Below are 11,405 nucleotides of genomic sequence, written 5' to 3'. Positions count from 1 at the left end.
AAGTCATACTCAAGAAATTTTGCATTTCTTGATTCCACAATCCTAGTGTTATGAGACGGACAATAGAATCTATACCCTTTAGACCTTTCAGCGTATCCAATAAAATATCCACTAATGGTCCTTGGGTCTAACTTCTTTTCTTGTGGATTGTAAATTCTTACTTCAGACGGGCATCCCCAAACGCGTATATGTCGCAAACTTGGTTTCCAACCTTTAAATAACTCAAAAGGCGTCTTTGGAACAGCCTTGGTTGGAACTCTGTTTAATATATACACAGCCGTTTTTAGCGCTTCAGTCCACAAGAATTCAGGGAGTTTCGTGTTACTCCTCATACTTCTCACCATGTCCATTAAAGTTCGGTTTCTTCTTTCTGCCACACCATTCTGATCCGGAGAACCAGGCATAGTGTGTTGGGCAACAATCCCATGTTCTTGAAGAAACTTCGCAAATGGACCAGGTGCTTGTCCACTCTCTGTGTATCTTCCATAGTACTCTCCACCTCTATCTGACCTCACGATTTTAATTTGTTTTCCACATTGATTCTCCACTTCAGCCTTAAAGATTTTAAAGGCATCCAAAGCTTCGTCCTTAGAACGAAGTAAGTAGAGATACATATATCGTGAATAATCATCTATGAAGGTGACAAAGTATTTTGGACTAACTATATCCATGTCTGGACAACAAATATCTATTGAGGGATATTGAAATTAATTTGAGAATTTCAAAGGGTATTGAAATTAATTTGGGAATTCCAAAGGGTATTGAAATTAATTTAGAGTTTTAATTAATTTTGGAATTCTAAAGAAATAAATTTAATTCCCATCATTAACTAATTTGGGAGCCTTAAAGAAAAAATCCCAACATGGTCTCCTCTGTTTGTTGCAACAAAACAATGTACGAAGTAACAACCAACAATAAAGAATAACAATGCACAACAAGTCACCTTGTTGAACAATGACCAGTGATGGGGAGTAAAGAAGTGTCGTTTCGAGAAGCGACCAACATTGCATAGTAATGAACATTGTGTAGAGTACTGACCAAAACAGTGGAGTAATAGAACATTGTGCGACCACAAAACTTTTATTCAATTCTTTCACTAATGAGTAAGGAGGGTTATTATAATGAAGAAAAAGGTTAAAAATGTTATATTTAAAGTTTGCATGGTTAAACGTCGCAGGTGATTAATTTTTTTTATTGGCAAGTATTTTTTTTTTTAAATCTCAACAGTCATTTTTGTTATTAATTAGATTTTCATTTTCATTTAATCGCACAAGTCAAAAAATATAAATTAAAATTTGAAATTCACATGGAATATTCATAAAATTAAGGATATGTTTGGGGCAGTTGTAAATGTTTGAAGTTGCAGTTGTGAAACAACTGAAGAAGCTGTTGATTAAAACAATGGCTATTACAAATTTTTTTAATTGAAAAAATTAGACGATGACTTTTCTAGCAGTCACCGCATTTAGTCAGGTCTGGTGACAAAACACAATTTTTAACTACAATTTTTTTGGAAAAATAGACAAACCACAATTTGGCTAAATACAAAAAAAAGTGGTGCATCGCAGCAACACCGCCCCCAATCACACCCTTACTCGATATTATACATATAAGATATATAACTTCTATTATTTCTTCGTAATTGAATCCCAACTTAGAACTAAAATTTGATTTATTCATCATTTAGCATTTTAAATCAACTTAAATTGTAGGGTGTGTTTGAGGCCGCTTATCTTAAGTGTCGTGGCCCCAAGCCGCATTTTTTTTTTCATTTAGATGAGAAAATTTAGGGGTATTTTGGATAATTTCGGCGGAACGCGAGCCGCGGGCATGACCCCACGGTCTGCGTTTCCTATTATATGTCGCGGTGCTTTTTTTATTACCATACCATGAGCTATCTCAAGATCGAGCTTCTCCCTCTCTTCTCTCGCGACCACACCAAGCTTCTCCTATCCTTTCTTTTGACCAAGTTTCTCCCACCCCTTTGTTATTCCTCCCCAGTCAGCTCCTCCTACCCAATCTGTGATTCGTGTCTCGTATTTGCTTGGATTCTTTCTTATCCTTCAGCCTACGATATTATCTTCCAACTTGTTTCTGGCATCATGATTTTGCGATTGGATGTGCTCTTGCTGGTTTTAGATTGATTGTTCTCTTATTGTTTTTGATTGATTTTTCTCTTGTTGATTTTTTATTAGATGTTCTCTATGCAGATTTGCATTGGTGTTGGATTTTATTTATCTAGGTGATACTTTTTACTGTGGATTTACTGATGGTTGTTTGTTGCAGTGGTGGATTGGAGCTGGTTTTTGTGGTGGATTGTTAGGGTGATCGTGCTTGTGGTATGACGGTTGTCTATTGTGGTAGCTCTGTTGAGGGTTGTGGTGATCGTGTGAATTCAATGCATATGTGGTTGTGGTGGGTTGGCTCCAAGTTTTGATGGTTGGTTATGATGTGGTAGTCATGTGGATGTGTTGTGATGTGTGTTGGAGTGTTGTGGTTGTGCGGTGGCTCTAACTTGTGATGTGAGTTGTGTGGTACTTGTGGGTTGGGGTGGTGGTAGTTGGCTATGGGTTGGGTGGGTTGGAATGGTGGCTCTGTTGTGGGCTATGGTGGTTGTGTGCACTCAGTGCATATGTGGCTATGATGTGGTGGCCCTGTGTTTTGGTGGTTGGTTGTGTTGTGGTAGTTATCTCATTGTCATGTCATGTGGGTTGGGGTGTTATGGTTGTGTGGTGGCTATGGGCTGGGGTGGTGGCTTTGGCTTGTGTTGTAATGTGGGTTTGGTACTGTGATATAGGTTGGGGTGTTGTGATGTGGGGTAGGGTATTGTGTTGTGATGTGGCTCTGGTTTTTTGTGGTTGATTGTGCTATGATAGTTGTGTGGTTGTAATGTGATGTGGATTATGATGTTGTAGGTGTGTGGTGGCTCTAACTTGTACTTTGGGTTTTGTGGTACTTTTGGATTTGAATGGTGGCAGTTGGTTGTGGGTTGGGGTGGTGTTTCTGACTTATGGTGGCTCTGTCGTGGGCTATGGTGATTGTGTGAATTAAGTATCTGTTTTGCTTACTTTAAGTTGCAAAAGATAATGCTTTGGCTGCTATGGGTTATGTTGGATGTAGTGTGGGTGCTCATATCTTCAATATGCATAATATGACGCCAAAATTTTGGCATGTTAATTGAGCTTGAAAAGTACTTGATAAATATCTATTCTTATCAATGTGTGTATTGAGATCTCAATATGAGGAAGATAGCTAGTGAGAGCATTTAAGCTAAGGAAGTCTACCATTAATCCTTTAGGTTCCATCCACCTTCAATTCCAGCATTATTCAATATAATTGTCATTGTCATTTTTGTCATTCTCCACCTTGACTTTAATAGTTTATTCCTACCTCTTTCACTCAATGTTTGAATTCATGCTTAAAAGGTCCAGAGAACATCGTTAGTGTCTTTTTCTCCTTTACAATATGAGTAAGATAACTGGTGAAAGTGTTGAAGCTAAGTAAGTTTATTATTTACCCTTAAGGCCCCATCAACCTTGTCTTCCATCGTTACTTTATATCATTGATAATGTGGTTGTGGTGTGATTGGCTACGAGTTAGGGTGGTGGTTATGTGCATTCAGAACATATTTTGCTAACTTTGAGATGTCGACATGTGGTTGTGGTATGATGGCTCTGGGCTTTGGTGGTTGGGTGTGCTATGGTAGTTATGTGGCTATACTGTGATGTGGGTTGGGGTGTTGTTGTGTGGTGGCTATAGCTTGTGTTGTGGGATGTGTGGTTGTGTGATGGTTATGGGTTGGGGCAGTGATAGTTGGTTGTGGGTTAGGTTGTGGTGTGTTGTAGTTGCATGGTTATGGCGTGGTTGGATTTAAGTTGGGGTGGTGGCTCTAGTTTGTGGTGGGTTTCTGTGGGCTGTGGTGGTTGTGCCGTGTGTAGCGGTGGAAATTATTTTTTTGTGTTGATATCCCATATTTGGCCATGGTGGTTGTAAAGTTGTTGTGTGAATGACTGTGGGTTGTGGTTGTCTGACAACGGTGACTAATTATTGTGATGTGGTTGCTGTCAAATAAAAATGTGTTTGAGTTAAGTAGTGGCTCTCGTTTGAGTTGTGGTGCATATGGCTCTGTTGTAGTTGTATTTGTGTTTAGGGTTTGTTGTGGGTTGGGGTGGTGGCTCTGAGTTTGTTCAAATAATAATTATATTCATTTTTTTAATTAATTACTAATTTTTTGTATTTGGGATAGATAAATATTATTTGGTTGATGTTGGACATCATTTACAAAGGGGGCATTTAAAACAATTTCCATATATGAAATATTACATTCCCAATTTTTAAAGATTCAGTGGTGTTGCTCGGGGCAGGAAGAAAATGTTTAATAAAAGCACTCATTCTTACGCGACATAATTGAAAGGACATTTGGAGTGTGAAATAACAAATTGATCATGTTGCGTGATATGCTGACGTATTTATTTTCGAAGCAGATCCAGATTGCAGTGGGTACAATGGCTCTAAACAACTACATTTGACGACATCATTCTTAAACTAATGTAGATTTCAATATGACCGATGATTATCACTTACATGTCCCAACATAAGCATTTGAATATCACATTGGACAATCTATACCACAACCAGAAGTAAAATCACAGGAATGTTACACCCAGGATAGTGAAGGTTCCTCATAAATGATTGAATTGAGAGAGCGAATTATGGACGCCATTGTTTGTGTTGATTGCATGATTCTTGTTTATTTTATACAACTCTTTTTTATTTTGTATTCTTTGTATTATGAATATTATTTCGTGTTCCTTTGTATTGTACAGTTCATGGTTGATGTTTTTTATTTTGTCTTTTTTTCACGTTGTTTGCAGTTGTTTTTTTCTTCTTTTTTCCATTTTGTTTTTTTTTTTTTTAGTTTGTGAGGTCCATGGTGAGACGTCTAACCTTGCGGGTTCTTCTGAATGACCTGTTAGTCGTTGTATGATTGGTATCACATGCGAAATTCTATTGAGGAAAACATCACTTTTTCTTAGATGCAACAAATTTTGAGATACTTCTGGATAGTATTTTTGGTGATATGTATAAGTGACACACACGAGCTAAATATTACATTGGGTAATTACAATTAAAAACCTCTATTTTGTAAGGCCAACTGTCTTCTTGCTGTGACAAATATGTTGGTCGGTATACTAAGTTCTCCGAGACCTCACATTCGCACAAAACTTAATTCGTTGATGTTTTTATCGATTTATACTTGTGTTATGATTAATGGATTGTCCTTTGAAGTATTTATAAAAGACAAGCTATTGGATTTCAGGGCCCTCCCATCGATTGATATGCTACTGTGGACTTCAAACTTCCTTACTGACGCCACGTCAGCTACATAGTAATGGAAGACAGTTCTACAAGTGCCCGCAGAGAATTATGTAGAGCTGTGATTTCTTCCGGTAGGCAGATAGACTCGAATAATCAACCGTTGAGAGCGACCTGACATGCAAAGTATCCCAGGAGGACGACCTAACTACTGATATACGTAGTTAATTTCCTTATTTTAGTAATAATGATACTCATTGTTAAGTGAGATACATATCTGATATTTTTATATTGTCATGAAGTGGATTTTTGTTTCTCAAGTATGAAATACATTGATATGACAATTCTGTTGCAAACAACATCACTCCACAGGAGCATAATGATTATTTGTCCAGAAACGACTGCAAAACAACTATTTTCCAACATCACAAACTAAACAGAAAACAAACTAATCATCAGGAACTGCTGCGCAAGGCAATTGCTTATCAACAACTTATTAATAAGCTTCAAGTGCCCCCAAACAGACCCTAATAACATTATGAGATTTGATCAAAAATTTAATTTGTTCGGTTTTTGAAAGTTGAAAGTTGCACTTTCGATTACAACCAATTCGATGAATTTAAAAATAGATAACTAAGCCCAAATTTGGGAGCGCTTTTTTGGTCAGAAGACTCGACGGTCCACATGGTACGCTGACGAATAAAATTTTGTCACATGGAAAATGTGGGACCCGCTTGTCCACATAATTTAAAAAAATGAAAAAATTTTGTTGAGGCCGACCCGACCCGATGTACTAGCTCGCATCTATTCGAGTGCCGCACATTTTAGAATATCGAGGAAGACGATTTGAAAATACGCTTCGGTGATTTTTCTTCTACATTTTCGCGGCTCGCTCTGCTAGGGTTTCACATTTCCCTCGTTCGCTAGCTTAGAAGCCGTGAGACGATGGCGTTTGATGATCCGGAGTATCGCAGGCCGAAGAGAGCTCAAGAACAGTATCAGAAGAGACTGAGAAGACAGAGATTGAACAGTCAATGAAGTCAAAGAAGCAGAGGAAGAAGGAGGCGAAGAGGATGAAGGAGGGCACGGAAGGGGAAAACTTGTCCTGTTATTTGTCATCGTTTTATTCTCAGGTTTTTTTTAGGTTATTAGTTTGATTATTATTGGGTTATTCTTGAGTTACTCCGAAGCGTAGTACTTATTGGCAGCTATTCCATGTTATTCATGTGTTATTTTTAAATCATTCGTAGGTTATTTGTAAGTTAGGCGTATCTTATTCGCTAGTTAAACCTGGGTTATTTATAGGTTATTTTTAGGTGATTTGTATGTTATTTTTCAGCTTATTCATAGGTTATTCTTGGGTTATTTTTAAGTTAACTCGTGGGTTATTTTTATTTTATTCTCAGGTTATTCCTGGGTTTTTATTCATTTTATTCTCAGGTTATTCCTGGGTTATTTTTAGTGTATTGTTTTGTTAATTTTAAAGTAATGCGTAGATTATTTTTAAGTTATGAGTAGGTTATTACTAGGTTATTCCTGACTGATTTTGAGGATATTTTTAAGTTATATTTAGGTTATTCCTAGGTTATTTCTATGTTATTTTTAAGTTATTTGCAGGTTTATGCACAAGTTATTCATAAGGTATTCCTAGGTTATTTTTAGGTTATGCCAGATTATTCGTAGGTTATTTGTACGTTATTTTTAGTGTATTATTTTGTTAATTATGAAGTAATGCGTAGGTTTTTTTTTAAGTTATTGCTAGGTTATTCCTGATTGATTTTGAGGATATTTTTAAGTTATTTTTAGGTTATTTCTAGGTTATTCCTGTAAGTTATTTTTAGTGATTTTAAGGATATTTTTAAGTTATTTTTAGGTTATTCATAGGTTATTCCTGGGTTATTTTTAAGTTATTTGCAGGTTTATACGTAGGTTATTCATAGGATATTTTAGGTTATGTTAGATTATTCATAGGTTATTTGTACGTTATTTTTAGTGTATTATTTTGTTAATTCTGAAGTAATGCGTAGGTTTTTTTTTAAGTTATGAGTATGTTATTACTAGGTTATTCCTGACTGATTTTGAGGATATTTTTAAGTTATTCCTAGGTTATTCCTAGGTTATTTTTAAGTTATTTGCAAGTTTATGCGCAAGTTATTCATAGGTTATTCCTAGGGTATTTTTAGGTTATGTCAGGTTATTCGTAAGCTATTTGTACGTTATTTTTAGCGTATTGTTTTATTAATTCTGAAGTAATGCGTAGGCTTTTTTTAAAGTTATGAGTATGTTATTGTTAGGTTATTCCTTGCTGATTTTAAGGATATTTTTAAGTTATTTTTAGGTTATTCATAGGTTTTATTTTTAGGTTATTCAGTTATTTTTAGGTTATTCATAGGTTATTCCTGGGTTATTTTTAAGTTATTTGCAGGTTTATGCGCATGTTATTCATAGATTATTCCTAGGGTATTTTTATATTATGTCAGGTTATTCGTAGGTTATTTGTACATTATTTTTAGTGTATGTTTTGTTAATTCTACAGTAATGCGTAGTTTTTTTTAATTTATTAGTAGGTTATTACTAGGTTATTCCTGGCTGATTTTGAGGATATTTTTAAGTTATTTTTAGGTTATTCCTGGGTTCTTTAAGTTATTTGCAGGTTTATGCGCAGGTTATTCATAGGTTATTCCTATGGTATTTTTAAGGTATTGTGCGTAAGTTATTCGTAGGTTATTTGTTGATGTAGTTTTAGGGTATTCCAGTATTAATAACAGTATTAATAACATGCATCTTATTCCTATAAGTTGATGAATAAACAGTCAATGAATTGTAGATGCCGACCATCAGCAGTTAAATAGGTGTTGGATAAGGTTCGGCCAATTGTTGATCGGGAGATGTGGTCAACTCTGGAAATTTGGGGGGGGGGGGGAAGAGCTAAGTTTTGATGCAGACCAAGTTGTTTTGTTGATTGACATGCCCAACTAAGTTCCTACAACAACTTGGGCTAAAAAACCCGTAAATGACGTAGATGCAAGGCGGGCAAAGAGTGAACTATTGGAGAGTTCATCTGCTAGTCTTGATAAACTTATCAAATTTTTGTTGTCTAATTTATTATTTCATTCCTGCAATTGAACTATTGGAGAGTTCATATGTTAGTCTTGATGAACTTATTATTAAATTTTTGTTGTCTAATTTATTATTTCCTTCCAACAATTTTTTGTTGTCCAATTTTATTAAACTATTGGAGAGTACATCTGCTAGTCTTGTTGGGAACTAGAAGGACGGCAAGTGGAGATTCTACGACTCATTGCCTAATAAAATGCATTTGGGTGTCACACGTGACGTGGTAAAATTCTAAGCCTCATCTAATTAACAACTTATTTATTCTTTTACTGTTTTAAACAACCATTTATATTACCAGATAAGACATCTTCATAAGGATGTCGGGAATGCTTTCTGCAGTGACCCGAGTAATTGAGATGTTAGCACGACTAGAGGAATTCCCACACAAACTAATAGCGTCAACTGCGGTATATTTGTTTGTAAATATATGGAGACAATTGTACAGAAAGACAAGATTAACTGGAAAGATTTTCAAGACTGGCAAGCTGAGATGCCTTGGTTTAGGGCAGAACTAGTATATGAAATCTGCAGATACATATTATTTGGAGAATAAATGTATTATCGGTTTGATGTATTGTTATTTTGTGTAGGTTTATCTTACAGGACTAAGCTGTTTGATATATTATTATTTTGTATACATCAATTTGGAGAATAAATGTATTATATGTTTGATGTATTGTTATTTTGTTAGGTTATTCCTGGGTTATTGTTGATGTATTGTTATCTTGTTAGGTTATTCTCGGTGTATTCTCAGTGTATTCTCAGGTTCGGTGTATTCTCAGGTTATTCCCGGGGTATTGTAAGGTTATTGTTGGGGTATTTTGAGGTTATTCTTGGGGTATTCTCAGGTTATTCTTCGGGTATTGTCAGGTTACTCTCCGGGTATTGTCAGGTTATTCTTGGTGTATTCTCAGGTTATTCCCGGGGTATTGTAAGGTTATTGTTGGGGTATTTTGAGGTTATTCTTGGGGTATTATTAGGTTATTCTCCGGGTATTGGCAGGTTATTCTCCGGGTATTGTCAGGTTATTCTCCGTGTATTCTCAGGTATTCCCGGGGTATTGTAAGGTTATTGTTGGGGTATTTTGAGGTTATTCTCGGGGTAATATTAGGTTATTCTTCGGGTATTATTAGGTTATTTTCCGGGTATTGTCAGGTTATTCTCGGGGCATTCTCAGGTTATTCTCCGGGTATTGTCAGGTTATTCTTGGGGTATTCTCAGGGGTATTGTCAGGTTATTCTCGAGGTATTGTCAGGTTATTCTCAGGGAATTGTCAGGTTATTCTCGGGGTATTCTCAGGTTATTCTCGGGGTATTATTAGGTTATTCTTAGGGTATTATCAGGTTATTCTCAAGTATTCTTAGATTATTCTCGGGGGTATTCTCAGGTTATTCTCGGGGCATTATTAGGTTATTCTTCGGGTATTGTCAGGTTATTCTTGGAGTTTTCTAAGATTATTGTTGGGGGATTCTCAAGTTATTCTTGGGGTATTCTCATATCATTCTCAGAGTATTCTTAGGTTATTCTCGGTGTATTCTCAGGTTATTCCCGATGTATTGTAAGGTTATTGTTGGGGGGTTATTGGTATTCTCAGGTTATTCCCGATGTATTGTAAGGTTATTGTTGGGGTATTTTTAGGTTACTCTCGGGGTATTGTAAGGTTATTGTCGGTATTCTAAGAGATTATCCTTGGGGTATTCTAAGGTTATTATCGGAGTATTCTAAGGTTACGGTTAGGGTATTGTAAGGTTACTCTTGAGTTATTCCACAAGCATATAACAAAATTTTGTACTCAACAGACAGATAAATTACAAACCATATATCTACAACTTCCAATTGGAATAATGTTATATGAACTTGTACATTAATACAGATGAGTTAATGTGGGCATAACATGTTATAACAGGTGAATTATATTGGGCACAGAGCATGTTGGATTCGGTGTGACAATTTCCTGACTCAGAGAGTTTGACGCCGCAATCGTATCTGCGTCATAATTCCTGTGCGATTCTTGTGTCATATATGTTTCTTGATTTTTTCCTGCGAACAGTGGTAAAATAATAAGACAATTAATTTTACATATAATCGTTAGTATATGAAATGTAGAATGGTAAATATATGTAATGTAGAAATATATACCTTTAGCTATCTTGTTTTTTTCCCAGTGTCCTTTCAACTTCGCATTAGAAATACCTTTCGGTCTCATTTTTGTAGGATCATTCACATTGCAATCACTGTTATGGGATTTCCTCTTTTTGTTTGGCCTATTTGGTTTAGAATCATTTCCATCTAATATATCCTCAATACACAATACCTTTGGACCCTGTTTTCAATAATTCAATTATATATGTCTCGACACGTTCATTTCCGTTAGCTTTATTAATTAATTGGTAGGCAAACTTTTGAGCATGTGACCGAAATAGGATTCATCTGGATGTTGTGCCAGACATTTGAGCCCAAGAGTTTTCCATATGTTTGTATCCAAAGCTATTATAAATATATTTCTTTGCCTTAGCAGACCATCTGAATAACAAATATTTCTTGGGAATCTTTGTTATATTATTAGCATTAAAGACGCGTAGACAGTGAGAGCAAAGCAGACCTGTCATTTCAAATTACTTGCAACTGCAGGTAATGTCGCAATTAAGTCTATCAAATGTAACAAGCCAGACTCTACTTGTGTCCTGATTATCCAAACCTCTAACATTGAATTCAGATGGACTCTCAGAGGAATCGCCTGTCAATCCACATAGCCCGTGAAGTAACTCTTCCTCAAACATAGAGTAGAATTTCCGGGTATAATATGTTGCAGTTTGCCTCAACACTGTGCTTGTTTTAACCATCAGTGTAATAACATTTTGAAAGCTTTTGAAGTCTTCATCCTTTTTGTTCCTTCTCCATGACTTCCTCCATGTTTCTAACCCCAGAAAGCAATTTGTTAGGGAACTAGTGGGCTTAGATGCACCATGACA

Source organism: Phalaenopsis equestris, unplaced genomic scaffold (assembly GCF_001263595.1).
Source record: "Phalaenopsis equestris unplaced genomic scaffold, ASM126359v1 Scaffold000428, whole genome shotgun sequence".
NCBI classification, from domain to species: domain Eukaryota; kingdom Viridiplantae; phylum Streptophyta; class Magnoliopsida; order Asparagales; family Orchidaceae; genus Phalaenopsis; species Phalaenopsis equestris.
This window is presented reverse-complemented; position numbering follows the sequence as displayed.